Source organism: Tachyglossus aculeatus, chromosome 18 (genome assembly GCF_015852505.1).
Source record: "Tachyglossus aculeatus isolate mTacAcu1 chromosome 18, mTacAcu1.pri, whole genome shotgun sequence".
Classification (NCBI taxonomy): Eukaryota; Metazoa; Chordata; class Mammalia; order Monotremata; family Tachyglossidae; genus Tachyglossus; species Tachyglossus aculeatus.
In genome coordinates, this window is record NC_052083.1 from 22467896 (window position 1) to 22486691 (window position 18796).

Genomic DNA, 18796 nt, shown 5'->3' on the forward strand with positions numbered 1-18796 from the left:
TGGATTTAGAAGTACCATTTATGATCATTTCCTAATCACTAGAGGGATTAAAACAATCTGTTTTACTCTTCTGGACTTGAGGATGAGACAAGAACTGAAAGTTTTTCAGCTAGCCTCTGATCCACTGGGAAACTTCCAACTCAACAGACTTCACACATGGTCAAAATCATTGAGATAATCCTCCAGGAACTTTTAAAACTTGAGGGAAGTCTGGAAAAAGATATGCAGGTGACAGTGAACTGCTTCAGAGACAGCATGGAGACTGTCATTAAGTCTGAGAGACCATGAAAAGGTTCCAAAAGTAGCAAGTGCCACCACACTGCAGAGAATAACCTTACATGTGCAACATGTGGAATGGATTATTTTCACTCACCTTTTTAGTCCATACCCATATATGTGCTTGGATGGCGATATAAAGGTTATCTGTATCCCTACATTACATTAACTTGGGACTATTTCCAAACAATACTAATTTCATGAGGATCGCATGCATGTATCAAGGAGACAAGGAAAATTTTAATTATCCAGGGCAAATTTATTTGCTTTGAAGTTCTTTAGTTGTCTATTATGTCATGAATAAAATCAATGTATCTATTATTACAATACTAAATATTGGAAACAGTATGGGTTAGAATGTCAAGAGATCTAGATCCTAGTCCCAACAATTCAACCAGTAACAATAATAATGATTATAATGATATTTGTGTTCCTTGTTAAACACTCTGTGCCAAGCACTGTACTAATCACTTGGGTAGATATAATCAATTCCTACATGGGACTCAAAGTCTGAGTGGGAGGGAGAAAACGCATTGAATTTCTGTTTTGCATATGAGGGAACTGAGACACAGAGGAGTGTAGTGACTTTCCCAAGATCACCCAAAAGGTATGTGGCAGAGCTGGAATTAGAAACCAGATCTTCTGACTCTAGACTGTGAACTCATTGTGGGCAAGGATTATCTCTCTTTATTGCTGGATTGCACTTTCCAAGCCCTTAGACAGTGCTCTGCACACAGTAAGCACTCAATAAATATGACTGAATGAATGAATGACTCCCAGGTCTGTATTCTTTCCACTAGGCAACACTGCTTCTCTACCTGGTCTCTATGTGAGACCTTGGGCAATCAATAAACCTCGCTGTGATTTATTCATTCATTCATTCAATCATATTCATTGAGCGCTTACTGTGTGCAGAGCACTGTACTAAGTGCTTGGGAAGTACAAGTTGGAAACATATAGAGACAGTCCCTACCCAACAGTGGGCTCAGTTTCATCATCTGTACATTGATATCTATCCTCTGTATTTAGACTGTGAGCTTAGAATAGGCAGAGACAATTCCTCCCAATTATTTTATATCTGCCAAGGTGCTTTGGCACGTAGTAATCACTTAATAAATGACATTATTGTTATGATAATTATTATATAACCAAGAATTGAACTGGGAGAAGGATCAGACAAATGAATCGTTTAGTCACTCAATGCCTGGAGTGAGTAATCAATAATGGTATTTATTGAGGATTTAATGTGGGCAGAGCACTATATTAAGTGTTTGGGAGAGTACAATACAACAGAATTGGTAGACACATTCATTCAATCGTATTTATTGAGCGCTTATGCCCACAACATATCACTTGAGCAGGTTCTATATTGCCACCATAGTGGGAAATCTTGCGTTGGTAGTGCTCATTGAGATTACTCCCCTACTTCATTTCCCCGTGTATTTCTTTCGTGGTAATTTGTCATGCACAGGTCTTTGATGTTCTTCCTTGATCCCTGTAGAGATCCTGAAATATTCCAAAACCACTTCTATTAATGCCTGTTCACTTGTTTTGATGTATACATATCTATAATTCAATTTATTTATATTGATGCTACTGAGACCTGTTTACTTGTTTTGATGTCTGCCTTCCCCCTTCTAAACTGTAAGCCCGTTATGGGCAGGGATTGCCTCTCTTTTTTGCTGAATTGTACTTTCCAAGTGCTTAGTACAGTGCTTTGCACACAGTAAGTACTCAATAAATATGATTGAATGAATGAATGACTGAATGAAAAACATTTTCATTCTCTGGATAAGCGACACCACATTTTCATGCTTGGTTTTGTGCCTGCAGATGTTGGCCAAAATGGGGTTTGATTGCTCCCAACCATCTGCAAGCCCATGGTCTGCATCATAGTGAGGTCCTCAGACTTTCAGCCAGTGCCTTTGCTGTAAGCATAGTGTGACCACCTCCCAAGTAAGAAGGTCATTCAGTTTGCTGCTTCATTTGAGAAGCAGCATGGCATAGTGGATAGAGCATGGGCTTGGGGTCACAGGGTCATGGATTCTAATCTTGGCTTTGCCACTTGTCTGCTGTGTGAACTTGGGCAAGTCACTTTACTTCTCTGTACCTCAGAGACCTCATCTGTAAAACAGGGATTGAGACTGTGAGCCCCACGTGGGACAGGGACAGTTTTCAACCTGATTTGCTCGAATCCACCCCAGTGCTTAGTCCAGTGTCTGGCATACAGTAAGCGTTTAACAAATACCACAGTTATTATTTATTTCACGACCAGACCTAGGCCCAGAAGTCAATTGTTTTGGGATCTTTTAAGGAAGAAAGTTTCTCGTCTATTGTTCCTGCCCTTTCGGAGACACTACTTTCCTCTTCATTCCTTCCCTTCCCCTAGTTAATCCATTGCCCCATTCTACTTTGTCTATCATTTTGTTGCTGTTTTTAATGTTATTTTTAAGCACTTATAATGTGCCAGACACTATATTAAGTGCTGGGGTGAATACAAGCTAATCAGGTTGGTCACTGTCCCTGTCACACATAGGGCTTAATCGCCATTTTACAGATGAAGTAACTGAGGCCCAAAGACGTTACATGACTTGTCCAAGGTCACCAAGCAGACACGTGGCAGAGTCAGGATTAGAACCCAGGTCTTTCTGACTCCCAGGCCTGTGCTCTGTCTGATATCATTTCTTACCCTGCCCCCTAAGCAATTGCTTTTGTCCTTTGTACTCTGAATATGTAGCTATGTAATAATAAATAATAATAATGGTGGCATTTATTAAGTGTTTACTATGTGCAAAGCACTGTTTTAAGCACCGGGGAGGTTACAAGGTCAGCAGGGTGTCCCACGTAGGGCTCACAGTCTTAATCCCCATTTTACAGATGAGGTCACTAAGGCACAGATAAGTGAAGTGACTTGCCCAAAGTCACACAGCTGGCAATTGGTGGAGCCTGGATTTGAACCCATGAACTCTGACTCCAAAGCCCGTGCTTTTTCCTCTGAGGCACGCTGCTTCTCATGTCCTCAGATGTATCATTTTAAAAATGTACGTTATTGATGGTGTTGATGATGATGAATGCTTATGTTTATCTGTCCATGCCTTGTATCTACATTGCATTATTTGTGTTTTCTGTGATAGACTATATGCTCTTGATAAGCAGGATTCATATTATTTTTATTAATTTTTTTTTGTTTTTCCTGAATTACCAGAATCATCACTTCCTGTAACAATTTAATTTATCTAGTTATCTAATATAGACTGGTAATTTGATTCAGGTACTATGCTTGGTGTTTTCATTTAGACAGTGTTTACTTATTTTGTCATGTCAGTAAACTCCTTGAATGCTTTGAACATTCCCAAGTGATTCCCTTGTGACCTCACCTAATAGTGTGAAGCAGATTATGAAACAAAGTGGGGCCCTAATTCATAAACCCCACATATAAAGACCAATACGTTGTTTTCCTGCTTCCATCAGCCACCAACAGACTTCTGCTACAGTGACCATACAGCTGAAAGAACTGTCCCACACTGATTCTTTACCTTGGCCTGACAAAGCTGAGCAGTGGTCAGGCATGCACGTCCCAGTGAGCAAAACTAGTGTTCTCATCCACTTCTAAACAAGACTGTCCTTTTGAAGCCCACTGTGTAGACCAGACCTGACAGTCACAGAGACATTATTTTTTCCTTTTTACTTTCCCAAGTCGCCTCCACCACCACAAACTTGTTCCTGCCCCATTCCATCTCTATCCTATCTCTTAAAACTGTTTTAGCCAAGTTTTCCAAACCCAGAAAAGGACTGCGGATGAGACCAGGGAAGCCCTCCAATCAAATTGTCCCTCAGTACAGAGCCCCAGCTACACTGATTCCCCACCCTCCCCACTCTGCCTACTCAGGAAGTAGAGAGGGAAATTGTAGGTACCAAAGCCTATCTCTGGCGTCGGATGTCAAGGGAAACTCGGAAAAGTAACAGTGTGGCCTAGTGGAAAGTGTATAGGCCTGGTAGTCTGAGGACCTGGGTTCTAATTCCAGCTGTGCCACTTGTCTGCTGTGTGACCTTGGGCAAGTCACTTAACTTCTCTGTGGCTCAGTTTCTTCGATGGTAAAATGGGGATTAAATCCTACCCCCTCCTACTTAGACTGTGAGCTTTCTATGGGACAGAAACTGTGTCCAACCTGATAAAACATGAATTTACCCCAGCACTTAGAACAGTGCTTGACAGATACTAAGCACTAAACAAATACCATAAAAACAAAAGCAAAATATCCAGGATGAATTTTATGGTGTTTGTGATGGGCATTTACTTGAGGGTTCCAATAATAAGACTTCAAGGCTGTCCACCAAATTACTCCACCTTATATATTTTCTGTCTTCATTTGCTACTTCCCACCCCTCTTTCTTCATTCCTCCATTGCTAATCTTCTAAGTGCTTCCAATTCTCCCACTTCTCCACTTAGGCTCACACCACTTTCCTGTCCTAGAACTTCCTCTTTCCCCAAATCTGACAGACTAATAATTTCCCCCTATTCCTAACCTTCTTGAATGGTCCACGTCTTCCAATTTACCTGCCCCAATTAAATCCCAGCCTCCCAAGCCATGTAAACCTGCCAGCTAACTCTAGCACTTCAGTACCAATTTATGTCAGCCTGAGTACTTCTGTACATGCATTTATTCAATTATCTGCTGTTTCTAAGTACTCATGTCAATCTACTCCACTAGAAAGTGTAATCTCCTTATTAGTTCATTCAGTTGTATTTATTGAGCACTTACTGTATGCAGAGCACTGTGCCATGTACTTGGGAGAGTTCAGTATAATACCAAACTGGCACATTCCCTACCTCCTAGGAGCTTACAGTCCTCAGTGGGAGGCAAAGGGTCAGTTCTTCTTTACTTCCTAAGTGCTCAATACAATTCAGGGCATGCAGTGACATGCTATTACTAATATAAATCCGTGGTATTTATCAAGCATTTACCATGTGCAGAGCACTGTGCTAAGGACTTGGGAGAGTACAATGTAATAGAGTTGGTAGACACATTCCCCGTCCACAAAAAGCTAACAGTCTAGAAGGAAAAATTGAAGGCTGGGGAAGAGGACACTTTTTTCCAGCACTTCCAGGTAAAACAACTTCCACCACCCACAACGTCCGACTGATCTCACTTTATCTTGATTACAATGAGCTATTTGAGAGCAGGTGGTTGCTTTTTTTAAAAAAAGTAGCATTACTACACTTACTACAACATTTTATTACTACTATTACTAGTGCTTCTAGAAGGAAAAGAATCCAAGATGATAGACAAAAATATTGCCTGAATGCTAAAATGAAAAATGGTATTTTCCCTCAGACCTCTTTCCCCAAACTCCTGTTCTAGTGCTTCCTTTCAGAGCCACTTTAATCACTGCCCAAAGGGAAATCTCAGTGGGAAAAAGCTCATTCAACCCCCTGTACAGCCCTGTGCTGACTGAATTGTTTTTTAATAATAATAATAATAATAATAATAAGGATGGTATTTGTTAAGTGCTTACTATGTGTCAAGCATTGTTGTAAATGCTGGGTAGATACAAGGTATTCAGGTTGTCCCACGTGGGGCTCACAGTCTTAATCCCCATTTTACAGTTGAGGTAACTGAGGCACAGAGAAGTTAAGTGACTTGCCCAAAGTCACACAAATGACAAGCTGTGGAGTTAGGATTAGAACCCATGACCCCTGGTTCCCAAGCCCGTGCTCTTTCCACTAAGCCATGTTGCTCCAACTATATGAATTTCAAAACACAAGAAATCAGCCATTATTCAGTAGGATCAATTACAACTCTTCTGCTCTTCTGAGGATGAAATCCTTCAGAGATCATGTCCCATATGTCATCAAACATAAGATAAAATCTCCTCAACCTTCACAATAGCAGCTTTGGAAACTAAGGAAGAAATGCTCCCCTACATCTGTATGTAAGTACTAGTATTTAAGAAATTGAGAGGAGAAACATCGAACACTGTCAAAATGCACTTGGGAAGAGTGTGGGTAGTAGTTTTTTTTTCCTTCAATAACTTAGCAGACTCAAGAACTAAGAACAATTGAATTGAATCCTCAGGGCTATGACTAGATACAGTTCACTTGTCTTCTGTTGTTTCTCATTTTATACATGATTGTAATTTTAATTATGGTGTCTTCCTTGTTTAGAAAGACTGGTGATACTAGACAGGAAAGCTCTCTCTGAAATAACACTGGGGAGTCAAAAACCTTCTTTGCAACCTCAAAGGACTAGAGAGTTTTTTTCTATAAATCCTCTCTCCTATACATAAATGTATCTAATGAAACAGAGACTGATCCTCAATATAAAGAAGGAGTGTCACAGACATTCTCTTCTGGCTCCAAACGCCACATGGAGTCTGGGACATTTTCTATTCTTTGGAAATTGGTTATGCTGGAGAGGTTTAAGAAGCGTCACTTAAAAACAACGCTCCACACATTTTGAGTTATCTGCACCTTTGCCTTTAACAGCAAGATGACATATATGATTGGGTGAAAGAGTGAATAACATGCTTTTGGCCATGAGCAGGAGTAATTTTTCTGTAAAAATGTAATTATATTTCTGTTTCATCAAAAATAGTCTCTATTTTAAATTATTTGGAACTAATTAACTGTATCTACCTCAGCACTTAGAACATGTTTGACACAAAGTACTGAACAAATGTAATGATGATTGTAGTAATAATTTAGTCGAGTCCATGCAAACTGACATTATTATATATCCCAAACAATCTATTAGCCCAATATATTTTGATCTCTTCCATATTGCTCTCAGGGTCCATAAGCCAGTCACTCGGTAATGACAACTGAAGTCAGTTGTTAGACCTGGCCATGCCTTGTAGCCATGGGGAGGTTTGGCTTTTGGGTTAGAAGACGGGGCAGATTTCTTAGGCTGATTTCCTTGTTTACAGGACAAGAATTAATGAATTGGCCAATCAATCAGTTAGAGCCCTCTCCCTTCATTGAATCAATAAAATGCTTCCAAATACTTTTCCCCTGAGATGTATTGAAATCTAGACTTTCTGCATCCATATGCACTAGTTTGTTTCTCCGTAAGAAGTGTGATCCTCACAAAGACTGAGCTTTGATTGTGTTTGAATGGACAAAAGGAAATGGAAAGTTGAGGGAAATACTTTGATAATTTTGGGAAAACTAGGTTTTCCTTTGAAAATATAGGTTTTAGGGTCCCAGATTTGCATTATTAGGTGTAGTACGTGTCAAAGTGGAATTATAAGATTGGAATTATAACATTAGAGAGCTCTTGAGAGGTCACACACTTTCCATTTCACTTTCCAGCACTGTATAGTATAAGATCAGCCTCTTGTATTTCACAAACAAACCCACGTGGGTAACTTCACTGTTCAGACATGGAATAAGTGGTCACAATCAATCAATGATATTTACTGAGCACCTACTGTGCACACAGCATTATCCTAAGCAGTTGAGAGAGTACATAACAATCTCCTCACTATTGGCTTCAAAGCTCTCCATCACATTGCCCCCTCCTACCTCACTTACCTTCTCTCCTTCTACAGTCCAGCCCGCACACTCCTCTCCTTTGCTCCTAGCCTCCTCACTGTGTCTCTTCTTGCCTGTCCCGCTGCAGTAGCTAAAACTGAAGCAACTGATGGAGAACCTTGAAAGAAAATGTTGTGGGCTTTCTTTCACGTAAAAAGAAATAGGAAGATGTTGGAGGTCTCGAAGGATGAGAATGATATCTTACTTATGCTACTTAGAAAAGGTGATATGTCAACTGTATAAAGAAAAATTGGAGAGGCTTAAGGGAGAGAAGCAACATTCAGGTGCAAAGTCTATTGTGAAAGGAATGTAGTTGTATGTGGTTTTTTTTAAAAAAATTCTCATTTATCTAAACTTTCTAGGACCCAAAGTCACCCAGGTTACTCATTCTTCCATTTCTCTGTGCTTGTGGAGAATAGATAAAAAGAAGGGATGTTTAAGCAAAGAAAGTTTGAAGTCAAGGTGAAATTTGCAAAGCATCTTGAAATGTAGACAATATTATACTTTCAAGGGAATCCAGTCCATATTTTACTCTAAAGCAGTCTACTGAATTGGATCATTTTCATTTAAGGAGAATGAAGAAAATAGAGTTTTGACACATTGAATAAATTCACTGGCTTCATCGATAAATGTCTGATAAATGTCTATGTAAGGCTAAATCATTTTACAAATGATAAAATGATCACTTCAGCTTAGTTCTCAATTTCAGTACTCTGCACAATTTACAGATTGGACAAGGTGGCAGTAAACCTGCATAATGACTCTACTATAATTGAGTTTGTTCTGATGGGATTCCCAGTTCCTGAGGAGCTACAGATCATCCTGTTCTTGCTGTTTTTAGCCATTTATCTTTTCACTTTGGTGGGGAACCTGGGCATAGTTGGGCTGATTAGAATGTACTCCAGGTTTCACAACCCCATGTACTATTTCTTGAGTGTTTTATCTTTTCTGGAAGCCTGCTACTCCTCAGTGGTCACCCCCAAGATGTTGGTGAATTTTTTAGTGGGGAATAAATCCATCTCTTTTTCTGGCTGTGCCACACAAATGCTTTTCTTTGTAACTTTTGGAACGACTGAGTGTTTTCTTATGGCTGCCATGGCTTATGATCGCTATGTGGCCATTTCTAATCCAAGTATTTTTCAACCTGTGCCTGCCACCTGGCAGGAGTGACCATATATCACAGTACAATACTCGCTGCATACATCGCCCCCAGTTCAAGCTATGCTCGGGAGCATGGCATTGTGGTGCTCTATTTTATACCGTTGTGATTCCCATGATGAATCCAGTACTCTACAGTCTAAGGAACAAGGATGTGAAGAATTCTTTTAACAAAGTTTTAGAGAAACGTTTTCAGTGATGAAACATATAATGAGCAATAAACTCCTTACAGGGCTATAACTCTAACACATAATTTGGAGTCAGGAAACCTGGGTTCTAATCTCAGTGCCACTACCTATCTTCTGTGTGACATTGGGCAAGTCTCTTAACTCATTCTTTCACTTCTTTAGACTTTGAACCCCGTGTTGGACATGGAGTGTATCTGAACTGATAACATTATATCCATCCCAGTGCTTAAAACATAGTAAACCCTTAACAAATGCCATAATATTAATTAATATTACAACTAACCACGACTCACATTAGTAAAACAAATGTTTTAAAACTGATCCATGTTCTGGTTTTCAATGATCTGAAAGTATTTACATTCCTTTCAACTCACCCATAGTGAATCAACTAATCTGGAATGAGTACTTGTTGTGAATGGGGAGCTTTTCTCCCAACCCTCTTATTTTCATTCATTTATTTATTCATTGTCATATCTATTGAGTGCTTACCAAGAACAGGGCACTGTACTAAGCATTTAGGAAAGTACAATATAACAATAAACAGACACATTCCCTTCCTACAATGAGTTTACAGCCTAGAGGGGTCAGCCCAACATCAATACGAATAAGTGTCAGATATGGAAATAAGAGTTGCAGGGCTGGTAAGGGGAAAGCAGCAAAGTTAGCAAGTCAGGGTTCTCCAGCACTTAGTGATTCATATTATACTCTCCTAATCACTGAGTACAGTGTTCTGCACTTAGAAAATGTTCAATAAGTATGATTGATTGATTGATTAAAGTGTCACAAAAGCAATAGCAAAATGACTGTTCTCTTGCTGTATAGTACAGCCACCCCATCTCATTATTTAGTCATTATCAATGGGAACTATTCTCCTGGATCTTCTCACAACAGGTGGGAAGTAGGGGATGGGAATATTAAGCTTGGAGGAATTGCAAAAGCAGGCGCAGTAGGCAAGGAGAAACTCAGAACTGTGCAGCCCTGGACTCCTTTAACCCTGGGGCTCTGGAGTCTGGGGGTTGTGGGTGGGGGGGTTCTCCTTAGACACCGGAGAAATGTTTGCCTTCTCATACACCCCTCATTTTTACAAGAGAAGCCTTAGGGGGGAATGTGTCTGTCATGTTGTTGTGTTTTAACTCTAACCAGTACTTAGTACAGTGTCCTGCACACAGTAAGGGCTCAGTAAATACAATTGGTTGATTGACTGATTGATATCCAGTAAGATGAGAGGCAGAGCAGAATCAGCTCAGTCATCATCATTGTCATCATAATTACCAAGAGCGGTATTTGTTGAACCCTTACTGTATGCAGAGCACTATACTAAGCACTCAAGAGAGTACAATACAATAGAACTGGTAGACAAGAACCCTACCCGAAGTGAATTTACAGTTTAGAGTGAAAGACAGACATTAATATAAATAAATCACGTATAATTTAATGCACCTATTCAATGTCATCAAATCCTGTCAGTTCAATTTTCACAGCATCGCTAAAATCCATGCTTTCTTCTTTATACAATATAGTTAACATGCCTATTCAACCCTTTAACCTATCCCATCTTGACTACTGCTTTAACCTCCTTGCTGACCTCCCTGCCTCCTGCCTCTCCCCACTCCAATCCATACTTCACTCTGCTGCCTGGATCATTGTTCTAAAATAAGCATTCAGTCCATGTCTCCCCACTCCTCCAGTCGTTGCCCATAACCTCTGCATTTATAAATCAATAGTATATACTGAACAGTTACTGTGTTCAGAGCACTGTACTCAGAGAAGCAACATGGCTTAGTTGAAAGAGCATGGGATTGAGAGTCAGAGGTCATGGGTTCTAATCCAAACTCTGCCACTTATCAGCTGTGTGACTTTGGGCAAGTCACTTAAATTCTCTGGGCCTCAGTTACCTCATCTGTAAAATGGAAATTAAGACTGTGAGCCCCACGTGGGACAACCTGATTACTTTGTATCTACCCCAACACTTAGAACTGTGCTTGGCACATAGTAAGTGTTTAACAAATACCATTATTATTATTGTTATTACTCCACGTTTGTGAGAGTGCAATGCAACCGAATTGGTAGAGACAGTCCCTACCCACAATGAGCTTACAGTCTGCATCAAGTAGAAACTTCTTATCACTGGCTTTAAGGCACTCAGTTGGCTTTCCCCCTCCTACCTTGCCTCGCTGACCTACTATAACCTAGCTTCTCACCTTCAAAGCCTTATGAAAAGCAGGTTCATTCATTCATTCATTAAATCGTATTCATTGGGCACTGACTGCGTTCAGAGCACTGTACTCAGTGCTTGGGAGAGTACAATGTAACAATAAGTAGAAACATTCCCTGCCCACATCGGGCTGACAGACTAGAAGGGGAGATAGGCATTAATAAATAAATGATAATAATAATGAATAATAAATAAATTATAAACAAATAACTGACAGATATGTACATAAGTGTTGTGGGGCTGGGAGGAGGGATGAATAAAGGGAGCAAGTCAGGGTGATGCAGAAGGAGTGGGAAAAGAGGAAAGAGCTTAGTCAGGGAAGGTCTCTTGAAGGATATGTGTCTTCCATAAGGCTTTGAAGGAGGGAAGAGTCATTGTCTGTCAGATTTGAGGAGGGAGGGTGTTCCAGACCAGAGGCAGGATGTGGGCAAGGGGTGGCGGCAAGATAGACAAGATCGAGATACAGTTGAGAGGGTTAGCATTAGAGGAGCCAGGTGTTCTGACATGGTTGTAGTAGGAGATTAGCAAGGTGACATAGGCGGGAGCAAGATGATTGAGTGCTTAACAGCCATTTTCAAGAGCCCTCCCCTGACCAAAACTTCATTTTCTCTTCTCCAACTCCCTTCTGCCTCACCCTTGTGCTTGGATTAGCATTGTTTTTATTCCCCTCACCTTCAATACCAACAGTCCTTATATACATATTATACATACACATGTATAGAGAAGCAGCGTGGCTCAATGGAAAGAGCACAGGCTTGGGAGTCAGAGGTCGTGGGTTCTAAGCTTTGCCACTTATCAGCTGTGTGACTTTGGGCAAGTCACTTCGTCACTTCAATTCTTTGTGCCTCAGTTATCTCATCTGGAAAATGGAGATTAAGACTGTGAACCACATGTGGAACAATCTATCTTGTATATACCCAGTGCTTAGAACAGTGCTTGGCACATAGTAAGTGCTTAACAAATACCAAAATTATAATTACTACTGTTATATACCCATAATTTATTTATAGTAAAATCCTTCTCCCCCTCTCTATTGTGAGATATTAATGGACAGGGAACGTGCCTAACAACTCTGTTAATAATAATAACAGTATTTATTATTATTATTACTATTATGGTATTTTTAAGCGCTTACTATGTGCCAGGCACCATACTAAGTGTGGAGTTAGATATAAGCAAATAAGGTTGCACACAGTCCCTATCCTATGTGGGGCTCACAGTCTCAATCTCCATTTTATAGATGAGGTAACTGAGGCACAGAGAGGTAAAGTGACTTGCCTTAGGACTAGAATCCATGACCTTCTGACTCCCAGACCCACGTTCTATCCATTTTGCCACACTACTTCTCACCCTGCTTCTCAAGCTGTTGTACTGAACTCTTTCAAATACTTAGTATAGTACAGTGCTCTGCACCCAATAAGCACAACAGCAAATACCACTGATAGATTAATTAGCCTGGGAGCACATTATGGGCAGGGATTGTCACTCTTTGTTGCTGTATTGTATTTTCCCAAATACATTGCTCTGTTTGTTTTTAATGGCATTTGGTAAGCGCTTACAATGTGTGAAGCACTGTTGTGAGCCCTGGGCACTGTTCTAAGCACTGTTGGGTAGGGACTGTCTCTATATGTTGCCAACTTGTACTTCCCAAGCGCTTAGTACAGTGCTCTGCACACAGTAAGCACTCAATAAATATGATTGATCGATTGATTCTAAGCTCTGCACACAATAAGCGCTCAATGAATACAATTGAATTCATTCATTCATTCAATCATATTTATTGATCACTTACTGTGTACAGAGTACTGTACTAAGAGCTTGGAAAGTGCAAGTGGGCAACATATAGAGATGGTCCCTACCCAACAACGGGCTCACAGTCTAGAAGGGGGAGACAGACAACAAAATAAAACATGTAGACAGGTGACAAAATCGTCAGAACAAATAGAATTAAAGTTATATGGACATCATTAACAAAATAAATAGAATAGTAAATATGTACAAGTAAAATTGATAGAGTAATAAATCTGTACAAATATATACAAGTGCTGTGAGGAGGGAAAAGAGATAGGGCGGGGGGATGGGGAGAAGGAGAGGAAACAGGAGGCTCAGTCTGGAAAGGCCTCTTGGAAGAGGTGAGCTCTAAGTAAGGCTTTCAAGGGAGGAAGAGAGCTAGCTTGGTGGATGTGTGGAGGGAGGGCATTCCAGGCCAGGGGAAGGACGTGGGCTGGGGGTCGATGGCGGGACAGGCAAGAACGAAGTACAGGGAGGAAGTTAGCAGCAGAGGAGCAGTGGATGCAGGCTGGTCTGTAGAAGGAGAGAAGGGAGGTGAGGTAGGAGGGGGCGAGGTGATGGAGAGCCTTGAAGCCAAGAATGAGGAGTTTTTGCTTGATTTGTAGGTTGACAGGCAACGACTGGAGATTTTTGAGGAGGGGAGTGACATGCCCAGAGCATTTCTGTACAAAGATATTCCGGGCAGCAGAGTGAAGTATAGACTGAAGCAGGGAGAAACAGGAGGATGGGAGAACAGAGAGGAGGGTGATGCAGTAATCCAGTTGGGATAAGATGAGAGATTGAACCAGCAGGGTAGCGGTTTGGATGGAGAGGAAAGGGCGGATCTTGCTGATGTTGTAGAGGTGAGACCGGTAGGTTTTGTTGATGGATTGGATGTGAGGGGTGAACGAGAGAGCAGAGTCGAGGATGACACCAAGGTTGCTGGCTTGTGAGACGGGAAGGATGGTAGTGCAATCTACATTGATGGGAAAATCAGGGAGAGGGCAGGGTTTGGGAGGAAAGATGAGAAGTTCAGTCTTGGACATATTGAGTTTTAGGTGGCGGGAAGACATCCAGATGGACATGTCCTGAAGGCAGGAGGAGACCTGAGCCTGAAGGGAGGGAGAGAGAGCAGGGGAAGAGATGTAGATTTGGGTGTCATCAACGTAGAGATAATAGTTGAAGCCGTGGGAGCAAATGAGTTCACCAAGGGAGTAAGTTTAGATAGCGAACATAAGGGGAAAAAGAACTGACCCTTGAGGAGCCCCTACAGTAAGGAGATGGGAGGGGGAGGAGGAGCACGATACTGAGAATGAATGACCGGAGAAATAAGAGGAGAACCAGGAGAAGACAAAGTCTGTGAAGCCAAGGTTGGATAGCGTGTTGAGGAGAAAGGGGTGATCCACAGTGTCGAAGGCAGTTTAGAGGTCGAGGAGGATTAGGGTAGAGTAAGAGCCATTGGATTTGGCAAGAAGGAAGTCACTGTTGACTTTTGAGAGGGCAGTTTTGGTGGAGTGGAGGGGATGGAAGCCAGAAAGGGGGTGGTCAAGGAGGGAGTTGGCATTGAGGACTTCGAGGCAGTGAGCATAGAGGACACATTCTAGGAGTTTGGAAAGGAAGGGTAGGAGGGAAATAGGACGATAACTAGAAGGGGAGGTGGGGTCAAGAGAGGGCTTTTTTAGGATGGGGGAGATGTGGGCATGTTTGAAGACAGAGGGGAAGGAACAAGTGCAGAGTGAGCATTTGAAGATAGAAGTTTAGTAGGGGAGGAGGTGAGGGGTGAGAGATGTCATAATATGAGAGGGAATGGGGTCTGAAGCACAGATGGATGGAGTAGCACTTGAGAGCAGGGAGGAGATCTCATCTGAAGATACTGCTGGGAAGGATGGGAGAGTAGCGGAGAGGGTTGAGAGCGGGGGAGAGGGAGAAGGGGGAAGGGTGACTTTGGGGAGCTCAGACCTGATGGAGTTAATTTTACTAATGAAGTAGGAGACCAAATCATTTGGGGTGAGGTATGGAGGAGGGGGAGGAGCAGGGGGCCTGAGAAGGGAGTTAAATGTATGGAACAGCTGATGGGGATGATGGACATGGGTGTCAATAAGGGAGGAGAAATAGTTTTGCCGGGCAGAGTTAAGGCAAGAAAAGGTAAACGTAAAATGAGCAAGTTTGGCTTGGTGTTTAGACTTTCTCCAGCAGCGTTCAGCAGCTAGAGCTTAAGCACGAAGGAGGCAGACAGTGGCAGTGATCCAAGGTTGTGGGTTAGTGGTACAAGAGCAGTGAATGGAAAGGGGAGCGAGAGAATTGAGTTGAGTAGAGAAGGTGGAGTTGAGATTGAGTGAATATTGTCTCTCTTCCCCCTTTAGCCTCTAAGCTGTCTACCAAATCTGTTACATCATACTTTTCCAAGCACTTAGTACAGCGCTCTGCACACAGTAAGAGCTCAATAAATATTTTTGAATGACTGAGTGAACAACCCCACCTCCACAAAGAGCTCCCTTCGGGCAGAGCCCTCTGCTGGCCTTGAGGTAAAGAACAGATCTGAGCTCAGGTGTTTTCAGGGTTGTAGGGCAGCCCGGCCCGCAGTCCTAATCAACCCAGGTACTTCTAAATGAGGTGAGGTGGCACTGGCCCTTTATGGCTCCAGAGGATGCTGGATCCTTCCTTGTCCTATATAAGACTCCTGATTCTGGCTTGCCACAGTTTGCAAGAGGATAGGAGACAGAGAGTGGCCTGCTGTGGGCTCAGGTAAGGAGGGGGCTCTGGCTCTTCCAGCTACACCCTCCCCCTTTTTTTTAGGGTGGGTGTGGGACTGAAATTGCTGGGATTGCTGCTGACCATTGTATTGATGATGATGATAATGAAGGTTGGGGAGGGCTCTTAGGGTTGGTCTGGTGGATTGTGGGGGATAGGGTAGGGGTTGATTCCAGTGTTTCTAAAATAACTTAAATACACATGTTGAGGGGCAAGGGAAGGATGTTGAGTGCCTAATGGGTTGTGACATTGCCAATGATGTGCATATGTTGTACATTGCCTAGGGTTGGGGAAGATTTGGGAAATTGGGGAGGGAGTGTGGAGAGCCGATTGTCCTGAGGGTTCTGATTGTTTTGTTGGCTTGGGGCTGGGAGGGAGGGTCTGAGGAGGGAGGGGCTGGAGGCTGAGAGCTGCCCTTGTTGGTTGGGGGTTGGGGACATATGAAGGTTGATTGGGAGGTGGTGGTTGGGGGAAGCTTTTGGGATCAGATAGCCTTGGTCTGGGAGAAAGTCCGGCCTGGTTTTGAGGTGATTGCTGGACCTCGGATCGAGGGTCCCGAAGGGCTGGGACAGACACCTTACTAACGGATGCATGGGGCGTGTGGGCTGAGTGTTAGGTGATGCATGCTCACTGTCTGTTGGTCTACACCTCTGTGTGTCTGAATGTTGGTCTGTCTTCCCTTCAAAGCCCTACTGGGAGCTCACCTCCTTCAGGAGGCCTTCCCAGACTGAGCCCCCTCCTTCCTCTCCCCCTCCTCCCCTCCCTATCCCCCCCGCCTTACCTCCTTCCCCTCCCCACAGCACCTGTGTTTGTACATATATCTGTAAATATGTTGGTACATAATTATTACTCTATTTATTTTACTTGTACATATTTATTCTATTTATTTCATTTTGTTAATATGTTTTGTTGTCTGTCTCCCCCTTCTAGACTGTGAGCCAGCTGTTGGGTAGGGACCGTCTCTATATGTTGCCAACTTGTACTTCTCAAGCGCTTAATACAGTGCTCTGCACACAGTAAGTGCTCAATAAATACGATTGAATGAATGAATGAATGCCCGACTCCCTCTAATAATGATAATGATAGTATTTGTTAAGTACTTACTATGTGCCTAGCACTGTTATAAGTGCTAGGGTAGATACGAGATAATAAAGAGGTCCCTTGTGGGGCTCACAGTCTTCATCCCCATTTTACAGATGAGGTAACTGAGGCACAGAGAAGTCACACAGCTGATAAGTGGTAGAGTTGGTATTAGAACCCACAACCTTTGACTGCCAAGCCCGGGATCTTTCCACTAAGCCATGCTGCTTCTCTAATAAAAGGGCTGGGACACTGTCTTCTCCATCCATGAGAAGCAGCAAAGCCTAGGGGATAGAGCACGGGCCTGGGAGTTAAAAAGACATGCATTCTAATCTCAATTCCACCACTTGTCTGTCCTGTGACCATGGGCGAGTCACTTCACTTCTCTGTGCCTGTCACATGTCTGTCACACACAGGGAGCTTTCTGAGATTCATTCATTTGTTCATTCAATCGTATTTATTGAGCACTTACTGTGTGCAGAGCACTGTACTAAGCGTTTGGGAAGTACACGTCGGCAACATTTAGAGACGTCCCCACCCAACAACGGGCTCACAGTCTAGAAGGGGGAGACAGACAACAAAACAAAGGGAGGGAGAGAGAGCAGGGGCAGAGATGTAGATTTAGGTGTCATAAGCGTAGAGATGATAGTTGAAGCCATGGGAGTGAATGTGTTCACTAAGGGAATGAGTGTAGATAGAGAACAGAAAGGGATCAAGAACTGACCCTTGAGGACCCCCTACAGTAAGGGGATGGGAGGGGGAGGAGGAGCCCGCAAAGGAGATTGTCTTTCTGTGGCCCCAGTGTTGTGAATCATTACTTTTGTGATGTTTCTCCATTGCTGAAGCTCCACTGTGCTGATACCCATACTAATGAGATCCTCCTTTTCACCCTCTCTGGGATTCTAGCTATCATCACCTTTCTGTTCATCTTCATCTCCTACATCTTCATTGTGGCTACGATACTGAGGGTACCCTCTACTGAGAGGAGACAGAAAGCTTTTTCCACTTGTGCCTCCCATCTGACGGCTGTGACCTTGTTTTACAGCTCAGTTAGTTTTAGCTATGTCCAGCCAGCAACTCTACATTCTCTGGATATAGGAGAAAGTAGTGGCTTTTTTTTACACCTTGGTAATTCCCATGTTGAATCCGCTGATATACAGCCTGAGGAACAAAGATGTGAAGGAGGCCTTGAAGAAAGCCATGACAAACAAATTAATTCCATGAGTGATTTTGACAAGTGAGAGAGACAAAAGAAATTCTTACGATAGGTATAAAAATGAAACATGTCACAATGGTGTGATGCTTGGCAAAGTGCTTTCTTTGAAATACTTAAAAATTTGTGAAGTAGTAATGCTCGCACCCAGCGTTAAAATGGGGTACAAATGGGCAGCAAAAATAATATTTATATATAAATATATCACATTTTACAGCTATTAGATATTTAATATATTGCTGTGCCAAAGACTAATTGGTGATTAATGAATAATATAAAAACATTAGACATGTGTTCTTTATCATGGGACACTACATATAATAATAATAATAGTATTTGTTAAGCCCTATGTGCCAAGCTCTGTTCTAAGTGCTGGGATAGATACAATGTAATCAGGTTGTCCCAGGTGGGGCTCATATTTTTAATCCCCATTTTATAGATGAGGTAACTGAGGCACAGAGAAGTTAACTGAGTTGCTCAAGGTCACACAGCAGACAAGTGGCAGAGCTGGTATTAGAACCCATGTCCTCTGACTCCCAAGCCCGTGTGCTTTCCACTAAGCCACATCCAGTCTAGACTGTGAATTGGTTGGTGTGTCTGATGCTATATT

The 18796-nt window shown here is 42.3% G+C and overlaps 1 pseudogene; it reads left to right on the forward strand.

Annotated features, from left to right (window-relative positions):
• Positions 1–156: 156 nt before the first annotated feature.
• Positions 157–18197, forward strand: LOC119940056 (annotated as a pseudogene).
• The last annotated feature ends 599 nt before the right edge of the window (positions 18198–18796 follow it).